We start from the raw sequence: 20,384 nt of genomic DNA on the forward strand, positions 1-20,384 counted from the left end.
TTAGTTTACGACCCAATCTCTGGCAACTTTATGTCGACATGTTCCGATGGTTTATATAAGCAGATGGAAGACGCTGAAGCAGTTAATTAATAAGTTGCCGGAAGATAACACGTTTGAAATTCATTAAATGAAGAAAATGATTTTATTTTAACTTTTTTTTTTTTTTTTTTTTTTTTTTACACAGGCATCACCAAGAGGCCACTCAAGGATAAGGGTTAAAGAGTGTACAGTAGAAATTGGACAATATAGTAATCATTAGTAATGAAAATTCAGTAAATTTGATAACTTATATGGAACGGCTCATCAAGAACTTATTTACGTTAGACTTGAACACAACCATATTGTAGTCAGCCAGAAAGCAGGAAAACGGAAGACAATTCCACAGGCGTGCAGTTCTAAGAAAGAAGCTTTGTTCATGGAATCTACGTTTAGGTTTAGGCACAGATAAAGAGTGGGGGGAATTATTGATAGTGTTTTCAGCTAGACGAGTGTTTCTTCTGAAAGTTTGGCGAGGGGGACCATAGACTGAAGCTCAGTCGAACACTTTCCATGAAAATAACGATACATCAGACAAACTCGCAACATCTCTTCTGTGAGATAGAGGTTGCAGGGAAGAGAAAAGGACATCTCCTACGAGGCTACGAAGTCTATTTTGAACTCTATCAAGGCAGGACAAGTCCTTTCTAGCAGCTCCTGCCCAGATGTGGCAACAGTATTCCATCCTTGGATGTACCTGGCTCTTATATAGATAGAGAATTGCATCAGCAGTGAGATATCTACCGGATCGGTAGAAAGAGCCCACCATTTTTCCAGCAGCCTTGGCAACAGATTTGATGTACATGTTCCATTTAAGATCAGGAGTAATGGTAAGCCCAGAAGCTTGTCAAAACTTGAGGCCTCCTGAAGACGAGAGCCATTCATTTCAATTGATGCCAGATGTGGATCAGAATGTTGATGATGTAAAGAGAGAAGCTTGGTTTTAGATGCATTAAAAGTAACCAGCCACTCCTTTCCCCATTGTACTACGTGCTCAAGATCAGAGGAGAGAGAATCAGAGAGAACTTGGTCGTTTACTGTCTTAAATGTACTACCATAAATGGTAGTATCGTCAACAATGCTGATGCAATTCTCTATCTATATAAGAGCCAGGTACGTCCAGGGATGGAATACTGTTGCCACATCTGGGCAGGAGCTGCTAGAAAGGACTTGAGTTCAAAATAGTCTTCGTAGCCTCGTAGGAGATGTCCTTTTCTTTTCCTTGCAACCTCTATTTCACAGAAGAGATGTTGCGAGTTTGTCTTTTCAAAATGCAATGATGCAATGTGAAATATGCCCCATTTCCCATCTTAAGCTAGACTTTCTATTTAGAAAGCCATTCTTAATGTTCATTAGTACATATATAAGGGAGGAAGGGAAGTAGCATTTTGAATTAAATATCTGGCAGTCTCCGCTTCTGCATCTTCCGGCTAATGCGTAACCTGCTGGAAGATGACAATGTGGAGTTGCCAGAGATTGGGTCGTAAATGTAACAAGTATCAAGTTAGTAACTTAGGTACGTTTATATAGTATGTCTACTTATGCTACAGACCTTGTATATGGTTACTCCAACCCCTGAACCTTTTATCAACATTGGCGATTGTGCAGTATAGTTAATAAGAAAAAAAAGGTGAAAATAATCAAATTTACAGCAAATAACTTTTACCAAACTCAGGAAAATTTAAGTTTTTATTGATCTGTGTAAGTTTTCAGTTTTGTAACTTTTTCTAAGTATTTTATTAGTTTTTTTTATTTTTTTTTATTTTATACTGCAACCTAGAAGGCCTTGAAAAATAAATATTCAAGATGGCTGCCATTCTTTACTTGATATAAAGATCCGATGTCACGTGTTTAACAAGTGGAAAATCGAAAATTAAACAAAAATACAACTAATAACTTTCATCAATTAGTCAAATATTTAATTTTCGACCGAACTGTATATTTTAACTTACTGAAACTGTTTCTAAGTATTTCTTTTATTTCAAAATACTTTGCACTATATTAAAGCATTCAATTTCACATGGCCGGTATATTGTTTCTAAAAGTCTTCCAGGTAACGATACAAAATCGGAAAAAACAAACACTTAAAAATAAAAATTCTCAAACTGAAAAGCTATACAGATTGATAGAATATTAAATTTTCATGCGTTTGATAAGAGTTATTTGTTGTTTGTATTATTTGGATTCATTGAACTACTGTCCTCATCTTCAGTGTCATTTTCACAACGCTTCGGTCAATGTAACCTCCAACTTTCTTCAGGTGTATCTTGTTTAACTTGGGAATCTTTGTCGAACTCGAGAATGCCGAACAGATCGCTTTATTTACTTCACAGGGGGTAGCATGCTCTTGTTCCGTCATCCATAACTGGATAGAGGTCCTATGTAATTCGCAATTGGATTTTTTAATCGCCCTCACTGAGAATTGAACCTTCAGTCTTCAAGAGAATATCATTTTTACAATTGATTTTTCCAAGTACTCTAACCATTTGTCGAAATTCTAGTACGAATTTTGGGAGCCTTAAACCTATTTAACCCCCCCCCCTCCCCAATGTAAACAGAATTTTTGTGAAATGTTAAACGGTATTCTACTCGGTAAAGGTCGGTGCGTTACTTACGAAAAAACGGTTAATTAAACTGCAGAAGCACCCGTTAAACTACACAAGTTCTATAATTGAATACCCACAAAAGAACGAAAAACATCACCTGTTATACTACACAAGTTCTATAATTGAACCCCCCCGCCAAAAAAAGAACGGAAAACATAAAAATGTTTTTGCAAACCTGTGAAAACTTTTTAAAAAGCATTAAAAACTACGTAACACAAAAAATGAACCACATTTTTTTAATTTTGTTATTTCAAATATCCGCTCAACATTTCTCCGCGATGTGATAAATCACTTCACTACGCGCGTGCACGCGAACGCATCATGTAAGAAAACACTACTGAAGGCGGTGAAGTGGCGTAAAATAGTCCTAGGGTCCAGGGGTTCATACCATGCAAACGATAACTTTGCAACGGGTTTGATTATCAGATTCGTTGTCAGCGACCCTCGAATACCCCCAAAAAATCCAAATTAGAGTGATCGGTGTTCTGTTGTAAGGTAACGTTACATTTACCAACATGAGTTTCTCAGTTTCTCTCTAAAACGAAACTACTATATTTTTGTTTTTGTTTTTAATTAGGTTGAATTCTAAATAAAAACCAGTAATATTTAAAAAAAAAAAAAAAAAAGAAAGAAAAAGAAAGAAAAGAAACTTCAAAACAACTACATTTTTGTTTTTACATTTCTCTGTTTCAAACGAAAAAAAAAAGATCAAATAATTATACTTGCACTTTTTACGTTTTATCCTTTTGATGGTCGACGATTTAGGAAAAAATGTGTTACTTCTTCTAATTGATAAACTCAATGTGAATGAAACTCGCCTTGACTTATAACTATATATATAGGTGTGTAAACGCAGAATGAATCAGCAATTTCGTCGGTGAGTGACAGTAATCTCTAGAATAATCCATAATGTTCTCGGCTACATGACGAAATACAAATGTTTTTATTTTAGGCACAAGAAAACACAAACAAACAAAAGAGATGATTAATGATCTATTATTACTTACGCGACACGCCTTTCCGCGAGGGCGGCGACTTTGAGAGAACTTTGAAGACACTTTCAGTTAACCAAAACAAAAAAAAACAAAAAGACTTCAGCTACTTCTTAGTCCCATCCCTCATCTCTGCTGTGTATTTATTTACGTATTTACTTATCTGGGTTCTTTACTAGACTAAATGGCTCTTCCGAAGAATATTGAATTAAAAAAAAAAAAAATTATTTTATAAGAGCACACATAAACCATACTACTTGACTTCCGCTAATACATATGGTCCTGTGTAGTTCTAGGAGGTCCACTCTCCTAGCCTTCGCCTTGGGTTAGTTTATTGCTAATCACCGGGAGCGCTTCTACCAGGAAATGCCGATGAGGATACCTAAGCATTTTTTTTTTTTTTTTTTGCAGGAGTGCTTCCTCAAGGGCGCTGTTTTTTCAAATCCCACTTTCCCGACCTTGTGTCACATCTTTATATGGCCAATACATTTTACGGAATCTCTCTGGTTCCTAGTTTTTCGATAAAAAAAAAATCAGAGTTGTTTTGCTTCGTCCTAGAAGGCCATTCTTCTAAGCATCACCTCCTCCTTTTGGAGTGAGGATTAGTTTATAGTCGGTGGTTAGTACCAAAGGGTTCTATTCAGATTATTTTATTTTATACGGCATAATCGCGTTGACACACCGGTTCTCGTCAGATCAACGAAGTTAAGCAACGTTAAGTCTGGTTAGTACCAAATGGGTGATCATTTGGGAATTCTAGGCGCTGTATGTGCTCCCTGCTTATCTCGGCATTTGTTTCCAGTCGTTCTGTACATACACTTCACTTGCTACTGGCATTTAACAATGTCGACTCAGGAAAGGTGTGGTTGGAAATTGCGCACATCCTGCCACAAAAATTTCACGTGCAGGTACCCCTTCATGGGTATCCATAGCTTGTTAAAGACAGACGGATCCCTTTTTTTGTATTTTTTTATATCTTTCTTTGTATGAGAACGGCATGGATTACCCACATTAAATAATCGACCTTGTTTCACATCAATTCTCGTGAGAAGAGGAGTAAATAATGCACTTTGATTCGAGCTAGAAATTATTTTCAAATTAAGATTTTAAATATGATTTAGAAAAAAACAAAAAAGAGTAAACAGTCTCTTATAGCTGGCAACAAACAGATGCTGGGACAACGTGCAGAGACGAGATTACCGTAGAGGATAAGGTAATATCAAGAGATTCTTAGAGAAGATATTGCCAAGGCTGCTACAAAGAAGATGGGCTCCATCTACCATGCTAGAAAAATGCTCACACCTGACAATATACTATATCTCTATAAAGCCACTATTCACTCATGCATGAAGTATTGTTGCCACATATGAGCTGTTATATCAACCACTAGTCTCTCTTTATTGGACAAGGCTTCAGAAATGTCTCCAATCTAATAGGTCCCACATTGCTGTCAAACAAGCTCTGAAACTTGTCCCATTGTATCAGTGCTTGTTTTAAAAGTATTTTGATGGAGAGAAAACCAGAGAGAACTTTGTCATTTACAGCCTTTGAAGTGTTGCCATAGATGGTAATATTGCCAGCATAAATGTCTACGAATGATCTTAGGATATGATTTGGGAGATCATTGATGTAGATCAGAAATAGAGTTAGCCCCAAGATGAACCCCTGAGGAACTCCAGCATTAATACTGTGAGCTTCGGATTTCTGCCCATCAACCACTACTCTTATGAACCTATCAGACAGAAATGATTTAATCATTGAAAAAACATTTTCAGCTATACCATAGCTGGAGATTTTGTGGAGTAGACTTTTATGCTATACCCTATCAAAGGCCTTTGATATGTCAAGAACAATTGCCCTAGAAAGGAAGCCTCGATTGAGAGATTTGCTAATCCTATGAGAGATAACTGTTAGCACATTTCTACTAGAGAATGGAAACCATATTGCATGTCACTGAGCAGACTATTTTTGCTGAAGTGATTGACTACTTCTCTCTTTAACATAGATTCCAGCAACTTATTTATGATGCACAGGAGGCTGATTGGTCTGTATTGAGAGAGAGATGACCGATCACCTGAATTTTTAAATACGGAACATACTGATAAGGTTTTCCAGGGTGTTGGAAAGCAATTTTCTTTAAGATAATGCTTAAATAATTTTCTGAAGAAAATGAAACAAAGTCCATTTCTATTCTTAAAAACAACTTTATTGAGTCGTCTTTGTTAACATGTAAATAAAACAGGATGAAAGAGAGAAGCGTTAATAAAGGAATATGTTCCATGAATATGGATGAAGATAAAACGTTAAAGAGTCCACTTGTTAAATAAATGTTCTGTGAATGCATGCACTATCGCAGTGTTTAGTAGTTCATGAATATTACTTGTTGCGTCTGGCTGTATCAAAAGAGGAAAGACGGTGAGAGAAGATTGAAAAGTGTAAAAGATTGTGTGAGAACCGAGGAAATATCGTTGAAGGAGCATGTGGTTAGAAGTGAGGAGTGGACGCTTAAAGTTGTGGTCAATGAAGTGGAGGTATGTGAGACCAAGGCTGATTATCGTATGGATAGAGAAAGGGCAGAGGAACTGGCTAAGAACAAAATGCATGGATGGTTCTTCCAGGATATAGCAGAAGTGGTTGATGAAAGATCATGGCAATGGCTTAGAGCTGGGTATCTGGCTAAGAGTACTGAAGCTTTTGTTTGTGCAGCACAAGTGCAGGCATTAGGAACACGATTGTTCAAAAAAGTGGTTCTAGGAGAGGAAATTGCTGCAGAATGCCGGATTTGTGGTAAAAGCTCAGAGTCAATTGCGAACCTTGCAGCAGGGTGTAGTGGACTGGCCCAGAGAGAGTACTGCAAAAGACACAATCGCATGGGACTCTGGATATATTGGGAGGTGTGTAAGAAAGTTGGGGTGAAGTGGGCTGGAAAATGGTTTGAGGAGGTGCCTGATGAAGTGAAAACAAGTACGAATGGCAAAGTAGAGGTATGGTGGGACAAAAGTGTCAGAACGACCAAGCAATTGGAACATAATCATCTGGATTTGGTCGTCATTGACAAAGTCTCAAAAAACTGGCAGATTGTAGACTTTTAGTACCCTGGGACAGGAATGTGAGAAGGAGAATGAGAAGTGGAGAAATTATGCTCCATTGGCCTTGGAAATAAGGTGTATACACCGGGTTAAAACACAAATAATCCCGGTCTTAGTTGGTACACTAGGAGTAGTATCAAGTCGTCTGGAAGGACAATTGAAAAAACTACAAATCCCCGATGTTTTAGGCAGCCTTCAGACCTCTGCTATTGTAGGTACCACCAACATCCTTCGGAAAACCCTTGATCTTTGAAGCTCCTGGTTTGAAGCCGGGATTGAGGGAAATCCTCTGGAAATGAATCCCATCCCTTTCCAGAGACGTTGATAAACGAAATCAAAATTATTATTATTATTATTATTATTATTATTATTATTATTATTATTATTATTATTATTTTCCTTTGTCATCTTTTTGTCACATGCTGAGGTTAGACATTTCGTGAATAACTTCCAACTTTATGTGTCTGTTGCCATTTCGTTTGTGCTGGCCACCAAGATCAGGTCATCATCAACTGATCCCCTCCTTATCTTAAATGTCCTACCATGTGGCTATTTATAGATTAAATAGAATGTATCATATGCAAAAGATTTATTTACAACTGACTACAATATGGTCGTTTTCAAGTCCAATCTAGACAAGTTCTTGATGAGCCATCCTCTTAAGTAATCCAATTTATCAAATTTCGACTCGTAACGATTGCTATGATATTTTCCCATTGACTACCATACACTCATTAACTCTTATCCTTGAGTGGCCTCCGGGGCCTTGAAAAAAGGTGACTCCTTTGTAAAAAAAAAAATTATATGTCTACAAAACAAATGAATCCATTTGCAGCATGAATAAATATTTGACGATATGAAGCAATTGAAGCATAAAAAACTTTTACCAAAATGTCAGCATTAAATAACCTGAAAAGGGTTGATAGGGCATAAAACAATGACTGGATCCAAAATTAAATACTCTGAAATAAGTTGATATGCCATTAAAGAAAACAGAATAAACAGTCTTTAATATTTTAAAACAACTTAATTAAGTTGTCTTTGTTAACATGTATGGTGTCAGAATTTAATTCTTCCATCTACCCTTCTTTCTCTGTTTCTTTTCTTCTTTCTTTAACCCACCCCTCTATGCAAATAGTTGTAGACTGCTACTGATAGCACGTGACTGTTTCTTTGTTGACGATTAGTCGAGTGATTTTTTGCTCGCCGATTTAAGCGAAAATGGAAGTGAAAAAAGGCAGTTGCTGCCTTGGCCTTTAGGAAGGAAAGATTGTTATTTGAAAATGTCGGAGCTGGATGTAGTAACCCATCGTTGTGAGACATCAGGAGGCTCTAGAAGAAGGTCCTATTTCGTCAGTTAAATTTTTGTCTACATGATGAAAATGAAGAGAAAAATGCCAGCTGAGTTCAGACAGAAAAGTCTTTAAAAATCAAGTCAAAAGTCTTGTCTTGAGGAAAAGAAATAAGTGCAAATGTTAAACCTCAGACGAGGGAAAAATGTGACGGTGCAAACAACAATAATTTGCTTGGTCCTCATAAAATATTCGAAGTGAGAAGAAAAGTGTATAATCTTCAGTGGTGCAGCAAGAAGAAAGAACCTTCTCTAATAAGAAAAGGTTTTCATTCGACTAAGCTGTCGAAGCTATATCAGGTCAAATAATGTTTTTTCCCCAAGTAAAAGCTGACAAATATGAGTAAAAGAAAGTTGAAGAAGATGCAGATTTATTTGAAAAAAAAAAGAAGAAAATCCAATGAGACATTTTTTTATTTTTATGCTATCTCAAGCAGGAATGATAATTCTTCTCTCTAAAAAAACATTCTGTATAAATTATCTTTGCTTCAAAAAAAAAAAAACAAACTATTCTTAACTCAAACTAAGTTTTGCCTCTTTCTTAATCTTTTCTTATCTTTTTATTCTATTCTTTCTCTCTCCCGAACTGTTACTAGAACCTTTAAGGTTCGCCAAGTGGGGGACATTTTTGGCAGTCAAAATGCAGTCTTTTATACGGTTAAAAGATGAATTTGAGACTTTATTATTATTTCTTTTCTCCCTTTAGGAATAGAGGAATGCAGCAATAGAATGTTCATGAATATTAAAAGTTCTTGCAGAGCAAGGGAAAGTCTTTCGTTAAGATATAGAAAAGTTCTAATGTTGACAGTTTTAGTGCCATGCACAGCATGTATCTGAAATATCGTATCAAAACTTCACCACTCAATTATATGAATTATATTTTCTTCATTGAAAGTTATTAAAGAGAGTGTTCATTGTTTTTATTATTATTAGAAAGAAATTGAAAGATTGTTTAAATGTGTGTGTGTGTGTGTTCATATTGTTTTGATTGTTCGGACAATTATTCTCATCTTGGGTGTTATTGGCACAACGTTTCGGCCGATGGACCCTACCACCTTCGTCAGGTGTAAACTCCATGTTGTTTTCAGCTAAGGAAAAGGAGTTGTAGGTGTATCAGAATTTTTGTAGGAATTTTTGACACTCCTAACACGAAACTGCGAATAAAATATAAAAAACTCATAATTTCTCTTTTAAAAGTGGGTTGCTTATTTTCTGTATGGATTATACTTCCAAAATAAACTATTAAAGTTGTTTTAAAAGTAATAGAAATATTATTTTTGAATTTTTTAAAAAGCAGTAATGAAATTAATTGAATTTTACGAGTTCAGTATTTTTCAATTTTTAAACTTTAAAAATCTATCAAAATTTTTCTATTGATTCTATTTTTACAATGGTGAAATGTTTTTGACGTGTGATGGGGGTATGAGACGAATGGATTCGCCAATCATTTTTATAACCAACGGCTGTGCTAAACAACCAATGAAAACGTCGCAAAATTATTATAAAAATTGTCAAATTTTAGATTCAATCAGTTCGCCGTTTGCTACGTCATGGACTGCATTTAATTCTTTGCCGCCATCTTGGTTACTGATCTGAACTACGCTGCCATCTGTGTTCAACATAATATCTCAGAACTTAAGAGGTTAACTACGCCACGGACCGCATTTAATTCTTGATCGCCATCTTGGTTACTGATCTGAACTACGCCGCCATCTTTGTTCAACACAATGTCTCAAAACTTAACAGGTTATGGGCCCAGCCACCGTCTTTTCTTTGACGAATCGGAATCTAAATTCGAATTGTGGCAGGTAAAATTTCTGGGATATCTAAAGATTCGAAAACTACACAAAGTCATACAATCTACAACAGAGAATCCAAATGACCCCGAATTTCTCAAAAAAACGCGACTGTTTTTGCAGAACTGATTCAATGTTTAGACGATAGAAGTCTGTCTCTGATTATAAGAGATGCATTGGATGATGGGAGGAAAGCATTGAACATATTAAGAGAACATTATTTATCAAAAGGGAAACCGAAAATAATATCCCTATATACAGAATTAACCTCTTTGAAACGTAACGATGATGAAACGATTACCGACTACGTCATAAGGGCAGAAACAACCGCCAATGCCTTAAAACTCTCAGGTGAAATAATAAGCGATAGCTTGTTGATATCAATGACCCTCAAGGGACTTCCAGCCGATTTTAAACCATTTACAACTGTTATAACTCAGAAAGACAAACCCATAAATTTCAGCAAATTTAAAGTGGCATTGCGCAGTTACGAAGAGACTAATTGTATGCTCGTGGAAAATAATAACTCCAGCAATATTATGAAGTTCAAAAATGCTTCTCGAAAGCAGACACCACCAAATTATGCACCTCACCGCAACATATTCTTCAAAAGTAATTTTCCCAAGAAAAAGAATAAAATTATCTGCTATAATTGTGGACGACCCAGCCACAAAAGTTTCCAATGTCGATATAAACGCTCTAAAATGGACACCGTAAAAAACGTTGAGAACTTTGAGGAAGAACATGCATTTCTATTCACATGTAACTTTGACAATACCACAAACGGTAAAAATCTCCTTGTAGACTGTGGTGCTACAGCGCACATTATCACCAAGGAATCTGATTTTATTAATTTTGATTCAAACTTTAATCCTCAAAGTTATTTTGTCGAACTTGCCGACGGTAGTCAAATAAATGACATAGTCTTGAAAAAAGGCGATGCTAAAATATACCTAAAAAATAATAAAGGCGAAATCTGTAACTGTATTCTAAAAAATGCTCTGTTCATATCTACATTTAAGCAAGACATTTTCTGTGCAGGCTGCAATTAAACAAGGCGCGAATATACAATTTGGCCAAAATACATCAAAATTGACATACCCCAATGGAACTGTATTTGACATTAAAGAAAATGGCCGACTATATTATTTAAAAAGTATGGTTCTCTCAAAAACTGCCTGTCACGGCTTGGAAACCTGGCATAAAATTGTAGGACACTGCAATACAGCTGATATTAAAAAATTACCAAATGTAGTCGAAGGCATGAAAATAATACCTTCAGACGATCTCCCAAATTGTCATGTGTGTGCACAGGGGAAAATGACAAAAGATATAAGCCGAATGCCAGACAAAAAAGCTACAAAAATTCTCTCAATTGTGCATTATGACTTAGCAGGTCCGATCAGCCCGATGGGGAGACACAATCTAAGGTATGTTTTGAACTTTATTGATGATTTTTCCGGTTTAATTATGGTTTATTTTCTAAAAAACAAATCCGACACTATCCTCGCTACTAAGAAATATTTAGCTGATGTTGCCCCGTACGGTTCAGTAAAATGTATTCGCTCAGACAATGGGACTGAATTTACTAATAAAGACTTTGAACTTCTATTAATTAACCACCGTATTAAACACGAGAAATCGGCGCCGTACTCCCCCTTCCAAAATGGCACAGCTGAAACGGCATGGCGAACCCTTTTTGAGATGACAAGATGCCTACTTATCGAATCGAAATTAGCGCATAGTTTATGGACATACGCTTTAATGGCAGCAGCATATATCAGAAATAGATTGTTCAATAAGAGGCTAGGAAAAACGCTGTATGAAGCGTTTTGCTGTGTAAAACCTAAAATGAACAGAATGCATCTATTTAGTTCTGATTGTTTTGCATTTATAGAAAACACCAGTAAACTAAATACTAAAAGCGAAAAAGGTACTTTCGTAAGTTACGATAAAAATAGTCCGGCATACTTAATCTACTTTGCAGCTCCAAATGCCATAAAAAGGGTTAGATGTGTAAAATTCAATGATATATTAAATTTAAAAAAATGGCGATCCAGTGAATGAAAAATGTGAAATATTGCCTAGCATCTTAATCGATCACAATGAAAATATTAATAACGACGACAATTACAGTACTTCTGACGAAAACAGTAACCAGACACACATCGATACCCAATAAGGGAGCAAAAAAGGCCAGACTTCTTACAAATTGAAAAGATACAAGATTACACCGTGGATTACTGTTATTCATTGAACAGCGCACCGGAAAGTTATAATGAGGCGATTAATTCACAAAAGCACCAAGAATGGGAACAAGCTATGGTATCCAAATTGAAAGCTTTATCTGAAAATAACACATACGAAATAGTGGCAAAACTAACAGATAAAAATATAATTTCTTCACGCTGGGTTTTTTCCAAAAAAATCACAGCTTCTGGCAGTGAAACTTTTAAAGCAAGATTTGTGGTGAAAGGTTTCTCACAAATTCCTGGAGTTGAAGATTGTGCAACATTTTCACCAACGACAAATTTAACAACAATTAGAATTTTATTACAACTTGCCACTCAATACAATTTAAAAATACATCAAATGGATGTAAAAAATGCTTATTTAAATGCTCCGATTGACTGTGAAATCTACATTTACCCTTCAGAGGGATTTAAAATGAAAAATAAAAATTGGGTGTGGAAATTAAATAAATCGTTATATGGACTAAAACAAAGTGCACACAATTGGAATTTAACACTCCATAATTATTTAATAGAACAGGAATTCAAACAATGTCCTGTAGACGCGTGCATGTATACCAAAAATGTAGGTAATAAATTGTTGATTTTGGTTTTTTAGGTTGACGATATATTCCTCGCCTCAAACTGTGACAACACTTTAAGAGATGTTAAAAATGAATTAAATAAAAAATTTAAAATGGCCGATCTTGGACGACTGTCATGGTTCCTCGGTATAAAATTTACCTGTGACAATGAAACTATAACTATGAACCAATCACGATACATTGAAAAAATTCTGCTCAAGTTCAGAATGCAAGATTGTAAGCCGCGTTCCACTCCCGTAGAAATGGACATAAATAAAAAATATAGGGACCGAAACAAAATTCATAGATAACCGAATATACAGGGAAATGGTAGGGAGCCTCATCTACTTGATGACCGCAACAAGGCCTGACTGTAACAAAGCTATCTCAAAACTTATCGAAACCGACAATTAAAGACCTTAATCGTGCAAAACAAATCCTTCGTTACCTAAAAGGAACCAAGGAACAATCTTTAAAATTTAAAAAATCCACATATCCTCTAAATTTAGAAGGCTTTTCGGATTAAGATTGGGCTCACTCTGAGGATAGAAAGAGTATAGCAGGGTATTGTTTTAGACTGCCGAAGACTGGACCTATGATCTCTTGGAAAACTAAAAAGCAACAAATTGTTGTACTTTCTACTTGTGAAGCAGAATATGTGGCTCTTACTCATCCCGCGCAGGAGGCAATTTTTCTGAACACCCTTCTAAAATCTATTTTAAAACCAGATCTAAGTAAAAAACTTATAGTAATTCATTGTGATAATCAGAGCAGTATCTTATTAGCAAATAATTCTATAATTCATCAAAGGTCGAAGCATATTGATATCAGATATCATTTTATAAGGGATGAAATAAGAAAAAAATCTATTACTCTTACTTATGTGACATCTGAGAATAATATAGCCGAAATTTTCACTAAACCTATAAAAAGAATAAAATTAAGACATTTTATAACCAAACTTTTTGGAATCTAATTATGAATAAATCTCTTTTCAGAAACCCAAAAGGAGAAGCATGAACAGTTAAAATCACACCAGAAAAAAAAAAAAAAAGATTGTAAATTGTCCCGGGCACGACGTTAAACTGCGACCATTTCTACCTTACTAACCAAATTAACCAATTAATACCTAACATAATGTTTCCAGTTTTTGTTACAAAAAAAAAAAGCAAAAAAAAAGCCACTTGTTAAAACCCTTTTGTAAACATCCTATTTGTCAAATAGTTCTTTTTGTATCTCTTTTTTTTTGGCAAACATTTGTTAAAACAAAACAAAAGATGTATATTTGTGAATTTTTGTGCATATGTTTATATGTATTTGAAAAGTATTCTATTTGTATGTTTATATATATTTAAAAAGTGTTTATTTTTATATGTATCCAAAAAAAAAAAAAAAAAAATGGCTTCTTTTTGCACACATTATACCAACATATTAATTCTTTTTGACCGATGAGAATAAAGACAAATTCCCATAAAACCAGAAGAAAAAGAAAAAAAAAAATACAAAAAAAAACAAAACAATTATTTTATTGGTTCATTTTTCTTTGTTCATTTATTTTTATTTATTTATTTTTCTTTCCTTTTCTCAAGGTAAACCAAAATTGAATCCGAAAGGATTTTTCCATTATATCAAAAAGGGTGCGTGTAAAATGTTTTTGACTTGTGATGGGGGTATATATTTAATTGCTGCCCACATCAGCAATATGTGGCACAAGGCCGGAAAGTGGGAACCCCGCAGGCTCCCCTAAAGAAGGGGCACTCCTGCAATTTTAAAAATTGCCTGAGTAACCCCGTCGGCATTCCCCGGTCGGGGCGCCTCAGGCAGCAAGCAATAAACTTGCCCCACCGGAAAGCCCGGTGGCAAGGCCTGGGAGGGTGGACCTCCTAGGTATTACCCAGGCGATGTACGTCAGTCCAACAGGTGCTGGGCCGGTTCCCAGCCCTTCACCTGTTGGGATGAGTGTCAAGTGACGAATCCTTGACGTGTACTACCCTGTCTCCCTGCAGCCGAAGCCGTTAGGAGACCTTCCCCATCAGACGAAGTGGTGAGGGTATATATTTAATTGTCGCCCACATCGGCAATATTTGGCACAAGGCCTGGAAAGTGGGATACCCGCAGGCTCCCCTAAAGGAGGGGCACTCCTGCAATTTTAAAAATTGCCTGAGTAACCCCGTCGGCATTCCCCGGTCGGGGCGCCTCAGGCAGCAAGCAATAAACTTGCCCCACCGGAAAGCCCGGTGGCAAGGCCTGGGAGGGTGGACCTCCTAGGTATTACCCAGGCAGTGTACCTCAGTCCAACAGGTGCTGGGCCGGTTCCCGGCCCCTCACCTGTTGGGCTGAGTGTCAAGTGACGAATCCTTGACCTGTACTACCCTGTCTCCCTGCAGCCGAAGCCGCTAGGAGACCTTCCCCATCAGACAAAGTGGTTGGGGTATGAGACGAATGGATTCGCCAATCATTTTTATAACCAACAGCTGTGCTAAACAACCAATGAAAACGTCGCAAAATTATTATAAAAATCGTCAAATTTTGGATTTAATCAGTTCGCCGTTTGGTACATCACGGACCGCATTTAATTCTTCACCGCCATCTTGGTTACTGATCTGAACTATGCTGCCATCTGTGTTCAACATAATATCTCAGAACTTAAGATGTTAACTACGCCACGGACCACATTTGATTCTTGGTCGCCATCTTGGTTACTGATCTGAACTACGCCGCCATCTTTGTTCAACACAATGTCTCAAAACTTAAATTTTTCATAATAATTTTTGTGAAATTTTATCCTCTTTCCAATAAACCGAATATAATATTTTAAACAAACTTTTTTTTAAATTCACGCCCCCCTATTTTGAAATGTCTATTAAAAAGTAAATAATTAACTTACTCACCAAAGTTTTATATCTTACAAATTGAAGATAAAAGATCAATAAATAAAATATTCAAATTTAAAACAAAAAAAGAAATGTTTTTTTAGAAATTTACCTGTAAAGTCCGAAGTTTAAAACCTTTTTTTTTTTAAACACGTTGTTTGTTTGTTTTTGTTTTTTTTTGTTTTTGTTTTTTAATGAAACCTTGGTCCTTGCTTCTTTAATTGAAAAAAAAAAATAGGGTTTGAATTTCATTTTTCGAGTAGTTATAAGCTTGGAAAGACAGGGGTCGAATTAATTCACGCCCCCCCCATTTTGAAATGTCTATTAAAAAGTAAATAATTAATTTACTCACCAAAGTTTTATATATCACAAATTGAAGATAAAAGATCAATAAATAATATATTCAAATTTAAAACAAAAAAAAAAAGAAGTGTTTTTTAGAAATTTACCTGTAAAGTTCGAAATTTAAAACCTTTTTTTTTAAAATGACGTTGTTTTTTTTGTTTTTTTTAATGAAACCTTGCTCCTTATTCCTTTAATTGAAAAAAAATAATAGAGTTTGAATTACATTTTTCGAGTAGTTATAAGTATGGAAAACAGGGGAAGTTTCTGACACACCTAAAGGAGTTGGCTCTATATTGTAAGAAATTTGAGGGTGTGTCCGTAAATTATTAAAAAGATCAATTTTAAAGGGTCACTAGGGTACTTTTTAAGACTTCCTTATAATTCTGATGTTAATTGTCAATATTAGTGACAAAATGTTTTATGAAACCGTGGATAAACAACTTAATGTGCTTTCGTTTTTATTTTAGAAAACACAGTGTAAGGGAGGCGACTCTAAGAAAAATGAAGTTTGGGGGATTATCTCTCTTAGGTTAAGCGTATTTTTTTTATTTTCTCTCATTTTCTCCATATAAATTTGTAATTAATGGATTCCAAATATGATTGGATTCAATACTTGGACGGCTAGGAGGTTGTTGCTATCCACCATATATGCTGCATTCTTGAGTTTTTTTTAACCCTCCATCTTTCTTCTATATCTAGTATTTTAACATCATCATACCTTGGGGAATGGGTGCCTTTTTCTCTCCATATATGGTCTACTAGGGCTGGTTTTTCGATTTCTCTGTGTATGACAGCTTTTTGGTGTTCTTCTCATCTTACTCTGAGAGAGCGGCATGTTTTACCTTTGTAGAGTTTCCCACATTTACATGAAATCTCATAAACGCAGTTTTTTGTCATGAGTTTTTCAGTCAGGTTTTATTTGCACAAGGTGTTTTTGGAGTATTGAATTGCTTCTAAATACTGTCCTAATATCATACCGACTGCATATTTTAAAATATTTTCGGATAGGGCTTTCAGGTATGATGTGCAGACTGTGCTAAGTTTTTGGGTGGTGTCATTTGGTGTTTGTTCTGGATTTTCTGGAGCTGATGTCATGCGCTCTGAATAGTTATTTTGGTGGAGGGTTGTTCTAAAATTGGCTAGCTCTTCTTGATATGTAGTGTTGTTATTACATATTGTCCTCACTTAATGTTGTGTGTTCGTTAAACTGCAATGGGTTTTAGCCATCTTTTTAGTACCAACATGTCCCCGATGGGCACTGTCACATGCATGCTGTCAGTTCTGGATTCAAGTCCGAAAAAGAAGGAAAAGAGAGCAAACTGTTTTGGGTTCAACCTTTTTATTTACTTCATCATGTGCTCAACTCGCCTGAAACATGATGTATAATTGGGAAAACCAGGAGGTAAACTGCGTGTCTGTGCCATAAATTGTTCACAAACCAATTCAACGTTTTCAATCTAATAAACGTTTAGCATATCAGTTATGACTTTCTGAATTCCGGCATTAGCCAGATCGATGGCCTTCATGTCTAGTTTGAAAAGAAATGCATACACCAAAATAGCATGCAAAAAAGAAAGAAAGGAAGAAAGAAAGAGGAGTAAGCAGTTTCTTCCAACAGACAGTTTGTAGTTGCCAAAAGCATTATAATGTCATGTACTTGCCAAAAGTCTCTCCCTCTTAGATAAAGTCCAAAAAAGAGTTGTCCCACTTTATTGACTAAGCTCCAGCCCCTGTCCCAAAGTCACAATGTTGCATCACTGTGCCTGTTTTATAAATATTTTAATGGAATGTATTCTGATGAACTTGTTTCACTTGTATCCCCTCAACATACATATCTCTGATAAACCCACTTAGCAATAAGATCTCGCCCTTTCACTAGCAATAAGATCTCACCCTTGATGTTCCTAAATGCCAGAAAGCTTTCTATTCTAATAGTTTCTTCCCTCGAACAGCTAGACTTTGGAATTCCCTTCCTGCTACCTGCTTCCCTGGCTGTACTGATAAGTATAAGTTTAAATGTAACATAAACAAATATCTTGTTAATCTTTCCTAGACATGTCCTCAAATAGTAGCCCCTTACGTCCAAGTGGTGATATGCTTTGTAAGGGGTGAACATGATTAAAAAAAGCAAAAAAAAAGCTATAGACTTTATGACTGAAAGAAGTCGTAACTGCTGGATGCTGCTTCTGCTTTACCAATGAATGCAACATAAAGAAATTATTTAGACAATATTCTGCTTGTTTCTTCCTTATGTTACACTTTGAAAAAGGACAAATTCACCATCATTTTAAAGTTGCTTCTTTAAATATTTGCATTGATGCAATGTTTTTCTACATAATTTTGAATCCTTCCATCAAAATTTATTTTTTAAACATGATAAAAAAAAAATCATTTTGCTTGCAATTTTTCGAATTTATGCTAATTTGTTATTTTATTAGATTTTCTCCTTTCTGATGAAAGAGTTTATCTTTGAAAATCCATGAATTAAGGGTAACTTTGTTTATATTCCTTGCTGGAAGATTTGATGATTTAATAAAGTTTGTAAATGTTCCGACTTTATTTTCGTTATTTCAATATTTATTTTTATTCCCAATTTTCCGTGGTATTGTGCTTGTTAAATCTTGCACATTAATCCACAACACGTCATCCTCAAGATTCGTAATCTCCATATGATCATCTACATAGTTGCTTCTCTTTCATAGCCACCATTATTGAAAAAAAAAATACACTAACATTAAAATAAAACTTGCTGTGTTCGTGTTGCTGCTTTCATTACAGGTACTAGTAAAACCATTTTGTTTTTAATGGAAATTACTCAAGACAAGGCATGGGGCAATTTAGTGTAAGAAGGTTATATATATATATATATATATATATATATATATATATATATATATATATATATATATATATATATAATTCCTTATAGGTCTAAAACCAGCCAATGATAAGTGTGAGATGAAGAGATTCTGACCCAGAAAAAAACAATCCTTCCCCCTTTGTCAGAAATATCACTCATGAAATGTGAGGACTAAAAGACAAAATAAGAGAAGCAAGAGTTAAACCCAAGATCCACTTTTCTAATCTCTCTCTCTCTCTCTCTCTCTCTCTCTCTCTCTCTCTCACACACACACACACACACACACACACACACACACACACACACACACACACACACACACACACACACACACAACGATTACCTATGTATTGAAATTCTCTGGGTGCCTATTCCTTACTATCATAGTATTCATTTATAAGAATTTACGTTTGTTAATTTTCTAAGAATGTATTTAAATTTAACTTATTAACATATTTCAAATAGACACATTTTCATCCAATTTTAAACAGAATCATTATTTAAAAAAAAAAAAAGTTAACATCTTGATGAATTATCAAGAATGATTGTGAAAAATACTCAAAGAAGAAATACTGGGGGGAAAAACTTTTAAGACTGAAAGAAAACTTTACAATTCGGAAGCTTAACTAATTCTTCTATTTTATTAAAGTTGAAAAAATCATTTTTTCTTAAAGTTACTTGAATGTTTTGTTTAAGAAAAAATACAATACCTTGGCATTTTACATTTTTTTTGATAAAACTTTGTTACCTTAGTGTAGTGCAAAAAGATAAAATTTCTCATAATTCTTAGTAAAATAGAATTACCTTCCTTATAACAATGAGTTAAGCTTCCGAATTGCCGAATACTTTTTCTTTTTTTTTTGTAAAATACATTCAGTTTGGAAAATTGTTTGTAATTACAGTTTTAATAAATCCATAATCTTAACTACTCAAAAGAAAGATTGGAAATTAACTGTACAACTTACTTGGAAGGCGAGAACATTTGGTCCCCGCGCAAAGTGATTTATCTCTCTATTTTTGAAAGATAGAAAGTTAAATGTACTTTCAAAACATTTTCACAAAATAATTTTCGTTCTATTTTTAAGATGAGTCAAGATCAAAGTGTAGTATCTGTTCTTCAGATGCTGCACTTCAATTTCTGGTTCTCTGTCAGTAGAGGAGAAATCTTTCACGACTGAGACAATATTTATTTTATTCCTTTTCTCCACATTAAAAAACGACCCTGGTGTCTAACTCTGTCCTGTGGGGAAGCATTGTAAATAGGAACATTACGTGAAACTTAGTCTAAGGGAAATAACTCTTTAAAGAGTTATTTCCCTTGGACTAAGTTTTACATTCCAGACGATCATTATGCCTTGGGTGTAACTTACCTAGCACCACTTGAGTAGGTGCTATTCTTACGCCTCATGTCTACGTTCTGGACAATCAATCCAAACAGTGACCGTGTTACCGTCGGACTGTTCAATCCTAGGAGGATCAGGTTTATCAGGTTTTACTTTCTCTCTAAGAAGGGGTTAGTTTATTGCTGTATGAAGCAATTCTTTTCCATTTGCCTAACTCTTGCTAGAGTGTAAGAATGTGTGTGCGAGATGAATAAACCTGCATGTGAGTTATGGAGTTT

The 20,384-nt window shown here is 35.2% G+C and overlaps 1 protein-coding gene across 6 annotated transcripts in view; it reads right to left on the bottom strand.

The window, feature by feature from the left end:
• LOC145255901 (AN1-type zinc finger protein 2A-like) overlaps nucleotides 1–20,384 on the bottom strand; it is a 99,690-nt gene that overhangs the window by 65,392 nt on the left and 13,914 nt on the right. For 2 of the 6 annotated variants that reach the window (XR_013863920.1, XM_080114635.1), the window contains exon 1: nucleotides 3,369–3,505. The exons of 1 other annotated variant lie outside the window; for it this stretch is intronic. The gene's annotated coding sequence lies outside the window, so the exon portion shown is untranslated. Of the gene's footprint in view, nucleotides 1–3,364; nucleotides 3,506–3,649; nucleotides 3,787–20,384 lie in introns of those variants that run through there. 3 more of the 6 variants (XM_080114636.1, XM_080114640.1, XM_080114637.1) reach the window with 3 other exon arrangements.

Source organism: Euprymna scolopes, chromosome 3, assembly GCF_053919585.1.
Source record: "Euprymna scolopes isolate OS-2025 chromosome 3, ASM5391958v1, whole genome shotgun sequence".
Classification (NCBI taxonomy): domain Eukaryota; kingdom Metazoa; phylum Mollusca; class Cephalopoda; order Sepiida; family Sepiolidae; genus Euprymna; species Euprymna scolopes.